This window comes from Equus asinus, chromosome 6 (assembly GCF_041296235.1).
Source record: "Equus asinus isolate D_3611 breed Donkey chromosome 6, EquAss-T2T_v2, whole genome shotgun sequence".
NCBI classification, from domain to species: domain Eukaryota; kingdom Metazoa; phylum Chordata; class Mammalia; order Perissodactyla; family Equidae; genus Equus; species Equus asinus.
In genome coordinates, this window is record NC_091795.1 from 87762307 (window position 1) to 87781339 (window position 19033).

A 19033-nucleotide genomic window follows, 5' to 3' on the forward strand; every position below is an offset into this window, starting at 1 on the left:
AAATTAGACTTTATCATAGCTATATGCGTATAGGAAAAAACGTAGTATAAATGGGGTTTAGTGCTATCCATGATTTCAGGCATCCACTGGGGGTACTGGAGCGTATACCCTATGGATGAGGGGTAACTACTATACAGATTGAAATGACTTACCAAACTTACCTAGGACTAGTAAGCTTACTGCAGACCCTCAGAAATACTTTGATATAGTGGTCTGTCTATTACTTGTAGTTACACTATTTAATTACTTGGTTTATTTTAATGTTCATTTTTATAATGACTGTATATTTATTGCAAGTGGTGCTAGTTTTCCATTTACAGAAGAGAGATAATTTTCCTCTTAAGATAAATTTAAGTTTAAAAAAGATGAACTGATTTAAAAAATATTAAACAAATAAGGGAACAAGCAGATAGCAAACAGAGCAGAAACTACAAAGTTGGAATCAGAATGTCTGCAGTTTGAGAAGCAATGTTCTATTGCAAATTACAGAGTTCTTCTCCACACAGCTGGCTCGAGCTTTGAACAAACATCTCAGATTACTTTCTTAGAATACTTTCTATCACCAGAAACATCAGCACAAGGCTGGACACGTTAAAAGAAGGCTGCTTGGGGCCGGCCGGGTGGCACAGCAGTTAAGTGTGCACCTTCCACTTCAGCGGCCCAGGTTCGCTGGTTCGGATCGTGGGTGTGGACATGACACTACTTAGCAAGCCATGCTGTGGTAGGCGTCCCACAGATGAAGTAGAGGAAGATGGGCACGGATGTTAGCTCAGGGCCAGCCTTCCTCAGCAAAAAGAGTAGGATTGGCGGCAGTTAGCTCAGGGCTAATCTTCCTCAAAATAAAATAAAAGAAGGCTGGTTGGTTAAGAAAATAGCTAACAGAATGAAGGAACTCACTTCTTGGGCCTTTACTAAGTGCTGGGTGCTTTGCATTCATTGTTCTGATTTAATCTTCACAGCAGCTTCCTGTGTTAGATGAGTAAACCAAAAAGTCTGAGAGTTAAGAAATTTACCCAGGTTCATGTAGCTAGTAAATAGAAGAGCTGAGATTTGAACCCAAGTCTGCCTTACTCCCTAAGAGGTGAGATAGGACTAAATCAGAGTCTGAAGTTTGTCACGGAGATTCATTAAAAACTGTCTGCCCTATGTCCATCACCTTTGAGATTTCTCAAACAGCAACTGGACGGTGCTGCCCTTTGAGATGAGAAGGAAGAAGAGATTCCCTGGGATGGTGAATGGAGGAGATGTCTCAGAGACACAGCAGCCCTCTGAGCCCATGCCAGGGATCCAGGGTCAGGTCACCAGGAAATGTCATAGCTTGTGGGTAAACAGCAGGTAAGGGTCGAATGTTCTGGTCATCCTGTGGCTGAACTGGAACACTGGCAAGAAGAGATTCAGCAAGAATGTCTTTCAGTTTATACTTCATTGGACTATTTCAGTTCCCATTTCCTGGGATAATCCAGGGGTATAGCCTGGATCTGAGTCTGTTACTGATTGCTCAGGTCGTTGGTTTCATGAGCAAATACTTCCTCCTAGTGGCACTTTCTAGTCATTGCATGTACCTCCTCTTAGGACTCACCCCTGGAAAATTCTAAGGAGACTGCAGTTTGGGATCTGCACAATTCTCCCCCATCCTCCCGCTCCCATTAATTAGGGAACCCAGGCACTGAAGTCAGAGAAATACTCTGTACAATTTTCATCCTTTAAAATTTATTTATATTTGCTTATGTTTCATATACTCTTAAAAAATGGATATTTCACTATTGTCGGTGTATTGTCCTATGAATATCAATAAAGACGAGATACTTGATGGTGTTCTTCAGGGCTTATAGAACCTTACTGATTTTCTGTCTACTTGCTCCACCAAGAGGTGGAACCTCGAACCTCTCCCAGCTGTGTCAGGTGTCTGTTCAGCTTACACAACCTGGCATCCCTCCTTTGTCCAGCCTCATGAAGTTTGACCCTATGTGTTCATGGCTTGGTATTTAGCAAAAGACCCAAGGGAACTCTGATGTATATTTCTGGATCTCTTCCTCTGCTTCCTCCTTTCCTGTACTCTGCCCTGCAAACTCCCACCACCTCCGCCTCCCAGATCTCAACAATCTGTCTCTTCATCTCAGTGACACTCCTGTGCTGGCTTGGACTCTCCTTCCATGAGCTGCTGCCCAGAAAGTACCTCCATGCAGAAAGGCAGGGTTCAGCAGGGCTTACCTTGTTTATATCCCAGTCCTGTTCTGCCAGTTGTCTAATGTGTGAAAGTAGTCGTTTCATATATTTACTCCAGTTGTCTGATTGGTTGCAGTGGGAGAGCAAGTCTGGAGCCACTTACTCCGTCATAACCAAAAGTTGAAGTTCCCAAATGCGTAATATTTGTATAGCCATACCAGATTTACTTAGGCTATTAGGTATCTGGAATATCTTTTCCTAACGGTTTGATGTAAACTCTCTGCTTATGTTTTAAGGTGTTTTTTTAAAACATAGACGCAATTTAAAAATAGAGGATGAAAGTCATTTTCTTTTAATTAAAATGAGTAAAGTCCATTTATATTTGTGGTAATTAATATTATAATTAGATTTATCTACTGTCTTGTTTTGTGCTATTTTGAGTTTTTTAGTTTTGTTTGGAAGAAGATTTTCCTCCTTGTTTTTGCCTTCTTTTGCATTGATTGAATTTCTCTTTTATTTTTTCCTTTTTCTCATTACATTCCCCCTTACTAATTTGGTAGTTACATTTTTGTAGCTATTTTTAGATCATTTAACATGAGTACTTAACAACATCTTAGGTTAATTGGTTTACCCACCTCCTGAGCAAAACTACTTTACTAATTCTTTCTTTAGGCGAGTCTAATATTCTGGCTTAATGCATCCATTGTGTTTTAAATTTCAATCATGTAATTTTTATTTCTAGAAGTTCTATTTGGCTGTTTTTTTCAAATGTGCTTTCATTCTCTCTTATTTCTGGCTTATGTTTTTTAAGTGTCTCTTTTATTTTCCAAAAAATATTCAATATACTTATTTTACATGGCATATCTGATATCCCAATTCAGTTTCAAAATCCCCTATCTGAAATTCTGACGTCAAAAAGCTCTGAAAACACGATTTTCTTTTGAGAAGAGGGTGAACAGCACTCATTCACAGCAACATCCAAACTGCATTGCCCTGAGACTATTCAGAGGTTCTGTTTCTACCACTTCCTGTATTTTCCTCTGGAAATTTTGATTATATAATGTTACTGCAGACTCCACTCAGGCTGTTACAGAATTGACCATAAATGGATTTTACTATACTTTTAAATAGCCAAAAAGTTCTGTATTCTGAACCGTATTTAGTTCCAAAGGTTTTCCTTGAACAATTGTGGACTGATTGAATTTTTGTGGAACCAATTCTATTATCTGTTGCTGCTGTTGATTCTTAGTCACAGTACATGATTTTCTCACATTCTTTCGCCTGTGAGTTCACATTCTTTACAACTTCATCTTTGGGAATTCTCAAGGCTTCTGTTGAAGTTGTGTTCCTCCGGAGAAAGTTTGTTTCTTTCACTTCCTTGAGAGCCCTATCAATGAAGGATTACTTTAATTTAAATTCTCTGCTTTTGAGAGCTTGTTTGTGATTATACATTCTCAAATAAAACATTTTTTTCCTTCAATGCCTGAACAGATTCCGCTGAAGTAAAAGCTATTTTACTCAGCTTCGCTTACCCAGCATTCACTTACCTCACTCTGTTTTGGGTTTCTAAGGAAGCCTTACCAACTCTTGCAAAATCAACAAGGGACTTAAAGAAAGTCTTTATTTTTAAATGTTTAATGGAGTTTTAAGCTTATTTTTCTAAGGAAGGCATTTTTGTGTATCTAGTACACGATATTGCAGGAAACAAAGCCTGTCTCTGTCCCTCTTTTTCTACTTCTGATACCAATCATCTAGTTGATTATCCGGAAACCACTGTGAGTCAAAAAGCTGCACACCAGAGGTTTATTGCTGATCACTTTCAGGGGATATACCTATGAAGTGAGGTAGGCAGACACGGGCAGAGAAAGAAGGTGCCCCATAATGCAGTTACAACTGAGGCCTTAGCTAGTCTTACAGGGAGCTCTGGAGCTGAGGTGACCTTTCAGAATTCTTCCCTTTTATCAGAAAATATCAGCTTCACTGGAAGACTTCTACTGACAATTCATTAGCCAGAATTGTGCAAGATGACCACCTTTGTTGCAAGAAAACTGAGAGGGCCAGCCCTGTGGCTGAGTGGTTAAGCTCTTGTGCTCTGCTTCAGTGGCCCAGGGTTTGCCAGTTCAGATCCTGGGCATGGACCTACACACTACTCATCAAGCCATGCTGTGACAGCATCCCACATAGAGGAACTAAAATGACTTACGACTAGAATATACAACTATGTAGTGGGCATTTGGGAAGAAAAAAAAAAAAGAGGAAGATTGTCTCAGGGCCAATCTTCCTCACCAAAAAAGCATACCTTAACAAAAAAAAAAGAAAACTGAGAAATGAACTGGACACATTGCCTTATGAATAGTGGGCTCTGTTACTAATGAAGAATGGTGAATGGATATGTAGGAGCCTGGAAACATATTCCAAACCCTGGAATCATCAGAATAATAGCAATTATAGACACATATTTTTTGTTACTCTGGGCCACACACAGTGACAAAATAGATATGATATAAAAGTATAGATAGATCAGAGTTTCTTGACCTTAGCACTGTTGAAATGTGGGGCCAGATAATTTTTTCTTGTGGTGAACAGTCCTGTGCATTGTAGGATTTTCAGCAGCATCGCTGGTCTCTAGAGCCACTAGGTGCAACTAGATAGCAGTAGCACCCTCTCTCCCAGGGACTATGACAACCAAATATGTCTCCAGACATTGACAAATATCCTCCTGGGAAGAAAATTACCTCTAATTGAGACCCACTAAGATATATGTAGATACAGATGTAGACAGATATATAGATATTCATATGCAAACATGAATGCATATTTATATATGCATGCACACGGGCACACACACAGATATATATGTGTGTGTGTGTATGTATAGTGAGATTTATTTATTGCTCATTCCTAACACTGAGGTTGTAGTCTTTTGGGGTTCCAGTTTTATGTGGGTCTCTAATTTTCGTTGAAACTATGTGAGGAAGATACTATTATTATTCTCGATTTACATAGATGAGTAAACTGAAGCTTGCAGAGATTAAGAAACTGGTCTAATGGCACACAGCTAGTCAGCCACAGAACTGGGACGTGGACAATCTCCAAGACTAATTTTACATTTCTTTGAGTTAGCTTAATATTACCAAACTTGCAGCTTGCTGTTCCCCTTCAGAATAGTTATCTGCATATCCAGAATCTTGCTGTTGCAAAGACTTGTTCTGGAATGTTCTGCCTCTATCCCTTTATGTTGCTACATCTTCCACTCAGCTTCTCTTCCTCTCCAGCAATCCTTTGTGCAGAGACCTCCATTTCTCAAGACTCAGTTCAAATAATCCCAAATATGTAAAGAATACTCAAAGCTCACGTTGGAAGGTGGGCCTCCTCCAACTAGAGACTTTTCAATTCAAAATTCTATAATCCCCTAACCAGGCAATCCTCAGTGAGTGGATATTGTATTATGCTGCCCAGATCCCTTCTTCAGGGCCAAGGTACTATGGTCTCAGCATCTGGAAATATCAGCTTCAGATAATTTATAATTGTGACCTTGACAGGGAATGACCTTTGGCCTTAGGGAGCTGCCTTGTCCAAGGTTATGCCCTCACAGGAGGTGGCCCATGGACAACGATTGGCCAGGGCAGGGATGCAAGTCCCACTCCTCCTTGTCTCAACTTGGAACAATTCTAAAAGGCCATTTGAGCTCCAGAGCTCCCTGTAGAATTGGCTGAGGCCTCCGTTGTAACCACATTATCGGTCACCTTTTCTCTCTGCCCAATTCTGCCTACCTCACCTCTTTATAGGTATATCTCCTGAAAGTAATCTACCATAAATCTTCTGTATGCAGCTTTTTGTCTCAGTGTGGTTTCCAGGTAATCAGTCAAGATAGCTGGTGTCAGCAGTGGATCTTAGAAGTAGGCCAAGGAAAGATGGGTGGGACATTGACAGTTTTTGCTATAAAAACCATTAATGAGCACATCAGTATAACATTTAAAACATTGTGTGGCGTTCTTTGTAATAGGAAAGATACCCTCATGTAAAGTAAAACTTTTTATCTAACATCCATGAAGTCCCTGGAAGGTTGAAGAAATTCCTCCTCGTGCCGTAGTGGGAATACGCAAGGCTATGTCACTTATGCCAGCGTCCAGAACAAGAGCCATTCTGCTCCTGACTCTTCTTTCCACACTTTTTCCTGACATCACAGGGCCTGGCTGCTCTTTCTTCCTCCTCCTAGGTAAAGTATCGCCCCCATCCAACAGCAGAGGGCAGCAAAGCCCATATTCTGATTCCAGAGATGCAGGGATTTCCCACAGTCTCAGGGCACTGAATTTCAGAGAACTTTGATGCTAAAGACTAAAATCAATCAAGTTATGCCTAGAGTGAAGATTATGAATAAGTGTCAAAAGCAAAATCCAAAAATATTGAGGAAAAAAGTCATGGAGTAAACCCAAAGCACAAGGTGAGATCAAACCCAAGATACCTTTTACCTCTCCCCACTCAGTGCCTCATTTTCTGACACCTCTGAGCCCAGGAGTGAAATGCTTTCACTTGAGATGAGGCTGTAGCCTCCATGAGCTCCTCCAGGCACCCTCCTGTTCCGTTCATTTTTGCTCCTCTTCCACCCATTGGCCAAAGTCACTCAGAAGCAAATATGACAGATCATAGTCATGATCCTTTAGGGAAGAAAGAAAAAACAATCGGCTTTTCCTTCCAACAACACCTGGTGTCCACAGTCTAAAGTTCGCTCACTTTGGCCCCATAGAATGTGTAATAATCTTACAAGAGAAATTAAAAGCATGTATCTTGCCCTATTGCGCACTGGTGACCAAGCATATCTACATCCATTTTGCAAGTAGCCTAGCAGATTAATCACGTGAAACTAAAGTGTGTTCTAAGAATACACGCTAGGAGAGTGGACACAATCGAGGAGCAATAGCATATGAAACTCTACTCTTCTCGGGAGAGAAAAGCAAATAAAGGGAATCATAAACTTCAAAGCTAGAAGGCTCCCTGAGCATCTCATTCAAACTCTCTAATCTTGCAAGTGAGGAAACAAAGTTTCAAAGAATCAAAAAATGAATCATTGACAAAGATAGACGAGAAAGCAGCAGTTGCAGGATATATTCCTATGTATGTAACTATGGTTAATTTATTTTCCTTGCTATAGTGTATTCTCTGGTTCATATAGATCATAATACATTAATGCATTTGGTTTGTATTCAGTGTTTTACTGTTGCAAACCATGTCTTCTGTGAATCCTCATGCATATTTTCTGACACTCATGTGGAAAGCTTTCTCTAGGGAATTACCTAGAAGAGGACAGCTGGATTGTAGAGTGCTCAAATTTACAAGTTTTCTAGATAATGTCATACTGTAAGGTGGGGGTGCAGAACAATTTGCATTCCAACAAGCAGTAGGTTAGTATTTCCATTGTTCTACAGCCTTGCCAACACTTGGAATCATGTAACGTCATAATTTTTGTCAGTCTGGTTGGTGTTTCATCATGGTTTTAATTTGCATTTCTCTGATTATTAAAGCGACTGAACATATAGTTGATGTACTAAAAGTGTTACTTCCTTTGCAAAGCATCTATCTAATCTTTTCCTCGTTTTTCGGTTTTCAGTCTTATTGATTTGTAGCAGTTTATTATACATTACAGATATTTCTCCCATGACTGTTACATGGATGACAAATTTTTTTTTGCCATATTTTGGTCTGTGTTTTCCATTTGATTACGATGGCTTTTGAAAGATGGGAAAATCTTAATTTTACTATAATAAAATTCTCAATATTTTCCTATATTGTTTGTGCTTTTTATGACTCGCTTAAGAAATTCTTTATCGTCCTGATGTCATATTCTTTATATTGACTTCAAAATTTTGATCTTTTGCTTTTCACACTTAAGCCTTTAGTCTATCTAGAATTGATTTTTTTGTAGGGTGTGAGATAGAATTCCATTTTAACTTTTCCTATACTGATACCCAGCTATTTCAAAACTAATAATATATCCCCAGAATCTTCCAGCTACCTCTGTTATGTATAAAGTTTCTGTAAATGCCATTTTCTGAGTTTTCATTCAGTTCCATTAGTCGATTTCTCTATCCTTTGAACCAATACCATTGATCTATCTAATTATCCCTAACTCCATCATAATCACTATAGCCTCATAAGGGTATTATTGATATCTGATAGGGTCAGTTCTTCTACTTTTTACTTCTTCAAAATCTTTTTCCTACCGTTGCCGTTTTACTCTTTCATATGAATTTTAGAATCACCTTGTCAAGACCCTGCTGAGATTTTGATTAGAATTGTATTGGATCTATAGATCGATTTTAGTTTATATTTTTGTATCATATTGAATCTTCCTATTCATGAACAAGATATGTCCCTAAACTTATTTAAAATTTTAAAAACTGTCTTGCAAATATGTTTTAAAATTTTTCCATACATTCCTTGCACATATTTGATTAGGTTTATTCCTAAGTACCTTATATTTTCTTATGCTTTGATGAAATCACATTTTTTTAAATCTGTGGGCTGGTGTTCAAAATACAATTGGCTTTTGTTTATTAATATTATATTAGGTAGCATTACTAATCTCAGTTATTAATTTTAACAATTTTCTCATAGTTGTGTTTGGGTTCTCTGTGGAAACAATGATGTTACCTGGAAATAACGATAGTTTAATTCCTCCTTTCCAAATCCCATACCCCTGCTTTATTTTTCTTATATTAGTTTTTTGGCTACGATGACCAGTTAAGAAGAGTTGATAATTAGCATCCTTGTTGTTCTCTGTATCTTTGGGGGAATGTTTTTAACATTTTATTATTGAGTATATTTTCTGTAGGATTCTTTGGCAAGATACCTTTTCTCAGGTTTAAAAGATCTTTTCGATTTCTAATTTATTAAGATATATTAATAATGATAAACTGTTTAATGTCACTGAATATTCTTTTAACATTATTGAAATGATTCCATAGCTTTTCTCCATCAGTCTCTTGATATCATGTGGTAGGCGGAAAGCTGTTCACATCCTAACCCCTGGAACCGGTGACTATGTTAGTTTACACGCTAGAGCGATTAAACATAAACCTCTAGATGGAGAGATTATCCTGGATTATACAAGTGGGTCCAGTCCTATCACACGATCTTTAAAAAATGGAAGAGAAGAGCACAAGAGAGGGTCAGAAAGATGTGGTGTTAGAAGGACTCGGCCCAGCATTACTGGCTTTGAAGTTGGAGAAAAGGAACCATGAGCCAATGCAATGGCCTCTAGACACTGGGAACAGCACTCAGTTTACAGCCAGCAAGAAAACGGAGAGCTCAGTACTACAACCACAGGGTGCTGGCTTCCGCCAACAACCTGAATGAGCAAGAAAGCAAATTCTCCTCTGGAGCCTCCAAAAAGGAATGCAGCCTTGCTGGCACCTTCATCTCAGCCCAGTGAGATCTGCATCAGACTTTTGACCTTCAGAACTGCAAAGTGATAAACTTGTATTATTTTAATCCACTAAGTTCGTGGAAATTTATTACATGAGCAATAGAAAATTAATACATTTGGCAAATCACATTAGTAGATTTTCTATTTTGAACCAACCTCATATATCCCACTTGGAGTTTCAGTTTACATGAGCGCTGGTTAATATTCAGCTGAAGATTCCAGAAGACAGTTTATAGCTTTCTGGGACTCTTTATCTACATACCTTCCTCATCTCCAGCATTCTTTCCCAAACTCTTTTTCTTTTGTCTCATTCACTGAGTGAGAACACATATCCTGTTGTGATCCCCTCCCTACACCATCGTCCAGAAAATGTAATGTTCTTAAGGATTATATTCCTGTACTACCTGTTTCTCCGTATGTAAAAGTGGTATTTTCAAATTTCTTGTTGTTTATCGCAGGAAGGTAAATCTGTTCCCAGATATGGCATTATTGCCCTGTGTTATGGTGCCTCCACCCCCTCCTCAAGGAAGATTAGCCCTGAGCTAACATCTGTGCCAACCCTCCTCTAGTTTTTTAGATGTGGAACACCTCCACAGTGTGGCTGGTGAGTGGAGTAGGTCTGTGCCCAAGATCCGAACCCACAAACCCAGACCACTACAGCAGAGCATGCAGGACTTTAACCACTTGGTGACGAAGCCAGGCCGAATTTTTTGTTTTTTTTTTTTTACTTTACGACTATGCATAGACCACAGGCTGATAAATTTCTCCTTCATTCTCTTTGAATGGGGCAATTCCCACTCAGCTGGCTATTTTCCCCAGAATAGTATAGGAGGAATATTTTTGACTGTCTTCCTTATTAACTCAAAAAGTCCCTTCAGCCTCCTCCCTTAGGAATTGAGTGAAAAGTTGGATGTTGGATGAAGAATTTATCTGAGAGGAAATTTCTGGGGCTTGGGGAATATTCGACTGTGGAATTCTGTTTCTGAGTTTCTCCGTGAACGCAGGAACATCTTCATTGTTTTTTAGTGTATGCTTTATGCTTTCAAGTTTGGGGAATGTCCACGTCTTGGATTTCAGCACATAGTCACTTGTCAGTTGCCCACTTTGGTGAGAAGATGAGTAGCAATGAATCATCTCCTTCTTCTTTTTGGTGGATAGCTGTATAATTTCTCCTGAATTGGGCCTATTGCTGAAAAGTCAGCTCACGTCCGTATATCATCTCTCCTGTTTGGAAGCTGGACCAGAGAAGACAATGGTAAAGTATGTTCGTGCTGTTTCTCTCCTTGCCCCACCATCTCTGCTAATCTGTAAAATTGAAAAGAACTAAATTTTTTCCCTGACCTTTATGTGGCCTATTTATGTTCCAGTCTCATTACCTCCAATCACAGAGATATTACTGGGGGCCTTCAGAAATCATTATCCTTTTCCCCACACTAGTTTCAACTTTGATCTTAAGGAGAGTTGTTCTTTGTCAACTTCAGGCCAGATTCAATTTGATAAAAATAAAATTGCATCTTACAGATATTTTTCAGAGATTGTAGTGTGAGATTAGGGACCTTTCTTAGTTGTAGCACAGCTGAGATTTTCTATTTCGTTTCAATGTGATGGTTGGCAGAGCTTTCTGTAAATGTACAGTTACTTTACCACACTTTCTGAACAAAAAGCAAAGCCTTCCAAAATCTTCAGAAAAAAAGCATAAATTCTTCTATTTGCCTTCACATCAATGCTGCCTTCCCATCACTGCAGCCAGTTGAGACAGGGTCACTTCTTTTCCCTCTCAAGTCTTTGGTTCTGGGTTCCTCTGGGGTAACTTGTCTTTTTCTGTAATTAAGTCAACATGATTATCCACCAGCAGTTCTTTCAAGGTTATTCACTATTGTAACATTGGTATTTCCAAAGAGACTGAAACGTGGGAGAAAATGGTCTTTAAACAGACTAGAGACATTTAATTGAGATTCACTGTGCACATTAAAATGCAAATATTTGTGGTCTTCATTGTAAGAAAGCACACTACTGTGTAATATAATATTTAACAGGGCCCTCAGAAATGCCCTCAGCACAGTGCAATTAAGAGCACATTCAAGAAGAATGTGCTTTTCACCAGGATAGAAAATATTTCTGATTAGATATGGAGAGTGAAATGAAATCAGAGCACCCTGGTTTAGTGTGATCAGTTACAAAGACATTCTTATAATTGATTCATTATGGGAAATCCAAACTAAGAGAGAAATCTCTGAGCGATCTGAGAATTCATCCCCTTTCTGTTAGACAGCATGACTAGGATGTTAAAATACTCTCCTTCTACCTGTAATTACAAAAAGTAACCAGAACATGCTGTGAGTTCTTCCATCGATATTTTAAATCTATTCCTTTAAAAAAAAAAAAGATAATTTAGAAATAGGTGTGCTTCACCTTAGTCCAAAGTCAAGCAAATCTTTAATAAAGACAGCACTGTCTAGTGTCACTGATCATCTACTCTGGATCCTTTTAGCTCCTTCTCTTCAGCCAGCCTGCTCTCTGGAAATGCATCCTGAGAAAGCAAGCTGGGGAAAAGAAGATGCTAAATCATACTTGTTTCTGAAGCTACAGGTTTAGGTGTATTTGAGGGTTCTTGTTGGCTTTGATGATTCCAGAGGAACTGGTCACCTGAGAAAAGTGTTTATATATATAGTTTGCGTCTTCTAATTTTGTGGTTCTAATTCAAGCTTGGTTTTTTTTAGGATCATATATTTTAAGAATCATTTTTACATATCTTGCCTAGGGACTCCTGTAGGTCAGGAAATATATTTTTTATGGCTTCATATCTTCAGTGCCCAGGACCAGATCTGGGGCATTGTGGAGACTTCTTTTTTTCACTTATGTAATTAATCAAGTGATTTCTGGCTATCCTGTCCTCCTTAAATCTCATTGTATAGATAAAAAGTTACCACTAAGAAGCACAAGCCCCATTATATGTGAAAAAGTCAAAGTTGGGGGCATGTGCTGCTTTAGGATTAGATTTTCTAAATCAATATATACCAAACATAACAAAAATAGTCTACCATAGAGGCAGAATGAGAAGACAGATAATATCCTCTATAATGGAATTAATTCAATTCTCAAATAAAATCAATAAATCACAGATCCTTACTGCTGAAAGGGGTCTTGGAAGCCATTTAGTCCATGAGGATTATTAATTTATCAGTGAGAAGCTAATTTGTGCCAGGCATCTTGCAAGAATCAAAGATACAATGGTGAATCAGAAATTGTCCCCACCCTCACTGAGCAGCTGAGTGCTATGCAAGTATCAATGCATTGATTTAACCTATATAATGGGAAATACTGATGGTCAATGAAGTGGCCAAAGAATCTGGACCAGACTCCATCAGCAACTAGCTATGAATATTTGGATTTTGTTCATAATTACTTTGAAACTGATTTACTCATTTGAAGAAGCAAAATTAAAAAGGGGTTACGGAGGTGTTTTAAGCTTAAGGCAAAGGACTAGGTGTGTGAGATTGCCTCTCTCTTCCTGAGATCCCACTAAGATAAGGCATAAAAGAAAAAAGGAATAAACTAATAGTGACAAAGAGAAAGAAGTGGGAGATAGAAATGCTATTGATAAATAGTTGTAAAAATTCTGAAAGAAAATTGTGGATAGGAGTAGGTTGACAGACAAAATTGGTGGAGAAGGTGACAGCATAGAATGTGCCATGAGAGAGCCACCAAGGAAGTAGCAGCCAGTTTACCCAAAGGACCTCAAAGAGCTACTGAGCTCAGACTAGCACATATGTTGGCAAGCAGGAATAACGAGTTGAGTAGGAGAAGGAACAGTTAAACAATATATGGGACAACTGCCCAAAATGTTGTGTGGTGTTCCCCTCCCCTCCCCAGCAGGCAGAAAGCAGGAAGTAAATATTTACTATAGGAAATACATCATGTGGAAATTTCTAAAGAAATTAAATTAAATGGCTTGGATAATTTAAGTTTTCTACCGTTAAGTGTGGAGACTCTAGACTACAACTTTATTCTCTCTGACGTTAGGGTAGAATGGAGTCTGGCAACCAGATTCCAGCCCTCTCATCCGAGAGTTAACCTTAGTCATTAACACGTTCTACCTTGAGATGCTAGTTGTCACTCCCATCCTGGCGAAAGCCCTAGCCAGCAAAGAGACTGATTTCAGAGATGCTTGAAGACAAACATCCCAGAGAAATAAAATAAACATGGCTGCAGATTTCTTTTCAGAAACAATGCAAGCTATAAGACAGTTGAGCAACATCACTGAAGTTCTGAAAAGCAAAATCTAGAATTATTTATCGCGTAAAAATCTTTCAAAAATGGAGGCAAAATAAAGATCTCCCATACATATAAAAGCTGAAAGAATTAGTCACCAGCATATCTATACTACAAGAGATGTTGAAGTATGTCTTTCAAGAAGAAAGAAAATGATATCAAATAGAATCTGGCTCAGTGCAGAGGAGTAAAAAAGCACCGGAAATGGTAACTACACCTGTAGATGTAAATACGATTTCCCTTATTATTTAAATATATGTAAAAGACAATAGGCCACTTAAAGCAAAAGTAATAACTATATTTTTGAATTTGTGATCTACGTATAAGTGAAACATAGGACAGCTATAGCAAAAGACCAGGAGGGGAGAAATGGAAGTATGCTATAGTAAGGTTCTTATACTGTAAGGAAAGTTGTATAATATCACTTGAAGGGAGTTACAAATTAAACACATATATTATAAACTCTAAACCCTAAAACAAACACCAAAATAATACAACAAAGACATAGATAATATCCAACAAACATGATAAAATAAAATCGTAAAACATACTCAATCTAAAGAAGGCAGAAAAAGAGGGAAAATAGAAGAACAGATGGGACAAAAGAAAAATTCCAATGACTACATTCTTAAAGAAGGATGAAAATGACTTGAGGTAGATATGAGTGATGAGGCTGATGTAGCTGATGGGCAACAAACTCAAAAAGCAGGGGGCTAAGACAAGATGGAGGAATGATATCTTGGAAGTAGTAATGAGGGTCTAAGAAAAATGTCTATCTTATTTCTGGGACGCTTGGACCAAAATATGATCTAAGTGTTGAGTTGGCAGACATTAGGAGACCTCCTAATACATCTCACTTTGGATATAGGATTGGACCTACATTCTGGTAATAGGAAGCTCCTAATATCTCTAAACTGAAAAAGAAATTCAAAAATCCTTTTTTATAAAGTTCCAGAAACAATTCTCCAATTGTGGAGCCCTCAGGCCTTAAGCAGGGCCACAGTGGTGGGACCAGAAGGACCAAGATCATTAGAAAGACACTATTGGGGCTGACTGGCTAAGACCTGGTATCCCCACTGGAATACTGGAAATCCCAGCCCGGGAGGATTTCCATGTCCAAAATATCTGCTCATGAATGTTTCACATGTCCTCTTCCTGCTCTGGCCTTTACTCTGGGAACATGAGTTATCGACTCCCCAGAACCATGGACAGGACAGCTGCAATCTATCAGCCTGTGCTGGCAGCTTGCCCCAAAGCCAATGGCTTCTCCCACAGTCTGGGAAACAGACGTTAGATGTGGCTTCATATGATCCTTCTATTGGAGGACTTGGGCCATGGGGAAACAGTCTTTCATCCAGATATTTTAGCGCATAGCACTGTGTGTGATGAGGTGGATGCAGAACTTGCAGCTAAATCAAGCCCCTGATATCAGCGTAAATCTGTACTCTCAGCTTCCCCACATTCACCATAATTAGGCCTAATACTCCACAGAGAACTGCTTTCTTCTTGATCATGTCTGCAGGTCCTGTGGAATCAAAAGTAGGATGTCAGATGTGGATAGGGATTTAGAAATCTAGTATAATACCCTCATTTTATAAATGGAATTGGAGGCACAGAAGAGTAAGAGTCTTGCTGAACACACCTAAAGGGGAATATCAGACTAGAACCAATAACCCCGGAGCTCTAGGCTGAAGCTATGCCTAGTCTCCTTGACATTTATAAGACCACGTGACCGTGAACCCAGGACTATGAGCCTCATCCAGGGAGCTTCCCTAGAAGGCTCCTACCCCATACAGCTAGCCCCCTCTCATCAGGTCTGCTAGCTTTTTGAGATTACTTAGGATCTCTGTGGGTTGCATGTGGCACATCCCAAAATTTTAACTGCACCAGACACAGTTCTCACTATGACTGAAGCCATTTCCCATTATTGGTCTCTGTGACCTTTTCGGAATCGAAACTGATAAATGTCACTGGCTGTGGGAGGTGACTGACAGGCAGGAGTCTGCCAGAGAGTTGTCATAGGATGAGTGACAGCTGAGGGCCTGTAACCTTTTCCCATCAAAACAGGGAGACAGAAAAGAAAAAAGCAACCAAGTTGCCTGGAGCATATTGAAGTATCTGTGATTCAGAGCAGGGAGGTCAGACTTGGAGTCTATGGACTTGGAGAAGGAGATGAAACAAGGCAGGTGGATTCATGGGGAACCGATGTCAGAGCCTCGCTAAGCCAGCACTGCAAAGAGAATGATATGGGAAGGCACACACCTTTCCTTGAAGAGTTCACTGTCTAAGCAAAGTGACAACAGCATTGGTACAGACCTCGGCCATGGCACTTGTCTTGTGATTTCCTTTAGGATAGGGACTATCTTTCATGAAAATGTGCCTTAGAACTCTAAGGAATGTGGCTGATGTCATCTATCATAGGTCACTTCAAAATATTAGTTCCAGGTTTGTGCTAAGTGTTAGGGGGCAAGAATGAATGAGACAAATATGCAAATATCGTCTCTATCCTCACAGAGTTTACTTTGCGGGAGGTGTGTATGCACATTTATATTTACACACGTAATGTATGCTCAGTACACATACAAATGTGAGCTGAATTAGTGCATAGCCTTCATTCAACTGCTGCGTTGGGAGACGATTCTAAAGATTTCGCTAAAGCAATGTAATACAGTGTAATAGAAAGAGCAAAGGCTTTGAAATTTGAGCCCTGGCCCTGCCACTCACCGTTCACATCACTTACGAAATTATTTAATTTTTCAGGTTTCCCCTGTGCCATCCAACTTCCCCACTCACCATCTTGTTTCGGGGACCATCCTGTGAAGGCACAGCATAAACCTCGAAGAGGGATGTTTCAAGCATTAGTCAGGGAGCAAGGATGACTCTGTGGCCCTTCAAGGTGTCTGTGAAACCAAGGCAATGAGAAAGTATGTGCGGGAGACATCTGCATGGGCACACCCCAATAACCTGGAAATAAGGGAAATATGATTGCCTTCTGGCACTTATACTGTGAAGTCAACACAAAATGGGTCATAGCAGAGTCCTGCAGAGCCGCCTTAAGGAAGTGAAATGCCTTCCAGGTAAATGCCTACCTGGCTAACTGAGGGCACCTGCATTTCCTCAGAAGGGAATATGGTATGCCTCCAAACCATAACAAAAGTGAAGTCGCTAAGGAACTGCCTTTGGGAGAGGGGACATTGGGTGGCTGATGGGGCTGTGGGTCTCTAAATTCAATTCTGCCCTCTAAATAACTCAAATGTGACCCCTTCCACCATCACCTTTGCCACCACCACAGTTCAAGTCACCCATATTTCTCACTGCAGCAGCTTCCTAACATCTCCCTGCCTCCAAGCCATTCCACCCCCGTCTCCATTCCAATTGTGTTTTACACTGCAGCCAGAAAGATCTTTCTAAATCGTGAATTTTAGGTTACTTTCTGCTTAAAATCCTTCAATGGTTTTCTGTTATGTTCAGTATAAAATCCAAATGTTTTGACATGGTTTAAAAAGGCTTCATAAGCTGGCTCCTGCCAAGCTCTGCACTATCATTTCACACCTGCTCTCCCCTCCCAAGGAAATCTCCTGCCATATAGTGCAAACAGGCCCGCTTCCCTGTGGTGCCCTCCCCTCCCTCTCTTTCCTGGCAATCTGTCCTGTGCTCCTCCATTCTCCATATGATGTCGCTTTCCCTGAACCCTAAGGCCTGGGCTGGACGCTCCTTCACAAGTTCTCAGAGCACCAGCACCTGCCCTCACCTTGCATTTACTACATCAGATTGAATGGCTGCTTACTCTACCCATTATCAACTAGACTGTAACACTTTTAAGTGAAGAAACTATGGCTTCACCCCCTGTGCTCCAGGTTCTTAATCTGAAAACTAGAGATGATTCTAGCAGTGACCTCATAGGGCTATAGTGAGAAGCAAAAGAACTAATATATATAAAGTGCTTAGAAGAGTTTCTGACACAGAGTAAGTAAGAAAGTATATATAAGCAACCACACATATAAAATACAGAAGAATACTTCCATATTGTGATTGCTATTATTATTACTAGTGCATTGTATTATTATTATACCTCTTTCCTGCTATAATTTTAGAAAATAATATAGTGCACATCAAACAGGAGTCTCTCAATAAATATTTGCTGAATATGAGAATTTGTTTCATATATAACAAGAAACCATCTGATTTTTAATTGACTTCCCTTGTCACTGATTATTGGGAAATTTTAACCTAGCCAGGACAGCAAAAAAAAATCTTGTACAATTGACAACCATATTTTTCACAAAAGATGTCAGTAAATGGTCATTTTGGCTTTAAATATCAGTATCTTATAAGCTTTATTAGTATAAATCAGCCTCCCCAAGCCTGATTGACTCTGGGGTACTGAATTTGAGATGCTTATGAAACCACTAATGATAACACCACTGTTTAAGGTTTTGTCTGGGTGGCCAAAGGAACCAAGAGGATTATCTGTACTCTGAAGTCACACTTTTCCCAAATATCCCATGGTAAGGACTTATTCTGCAGTTACCTCCACTGTCTGCCGGCTTGCCTGTAAAAAGGAGGAGAAATTGCAGAAAAGCATGAACAGGTAAGAGCTCCACTCTCTAAACTACTCGTTAACTGAGAAGGATTGGAAGGTATGGGCTTGGTGCTTGGGCAATGGGAGGTGCAGGTCACATAACAGGACTGGAGGCAATGTGGCATAAAGGTGGGAGCATGGCCAGAATAAGTGTGAGCATCAAATCTAAAACTAAAGAGCTGTGAGAGGCAGGGCCTGTGGCCTAGTGGTTAAGTTTGGCAGGCTCCACTTCGGCAGCCCAGGTTCTGTTCCCAGGCGCAGACCTACACCACTTGTCATGGGCCGTGCTGTGGCAGTGACCCGCATACAAAATAGAGGAAGATTAGCAACAGATGTTAGCTCAGGGTGACTCCTCCTCACCAAAAAAATAAATAAATAAAATTTTAAAAATAAATAAAACTAACTAGCTGTGGACACTGGAAATGATAATGACTAACCTTTATTGAACACTTCTCATCATATTGTGAAGTATTTAGACACCTAGGGGGATGCTTACTGTTAGTAAACATACAATGCAAGTGACACACTAGGAGCTTAATATCCCAGAAATCAAGTAGCCAGTAAGTAGCAGAGCAAGGACGCAATCC

At 39.6% G+C, this 19033-nt stretch overlaps 1 long non-coding RNA gene across 14 annotated transcripts in view; it reads left to right on the plus strand.

The window, feature by feature from the left end:
• The first annotated feature begins 10254 nt into the window (after positions 1 to 10254).
• LOC139045560 (uncharacterized) overlaps positions 10255 to 19033 on the plus strand; it is a 72974-nt gene continuing 64195 nt past the window's right edge. For 4 of the 14 annotated variants that reach the window (XR_011504186.1, XR_011504187.1, XR_011504181.1 and 1 more), the window contains exons 1-3: positions 10264 to 10847; positions 16625 to 16941; positions 18298 to 18455. This is a non-coding gene — a long non-coding RNA (uncharacterized lncRNA). Of the gene's footprint in view, positions 10853 to 16624; positions 16942 to 18297; positions 18456 to 19033 lie in introns of all 14 variants that reach the window. The other 10 variants (XR_011504180.1, XR_011504176.1, XR_011504185.1 and 7 more) reach the window with 8 other exon arrangements.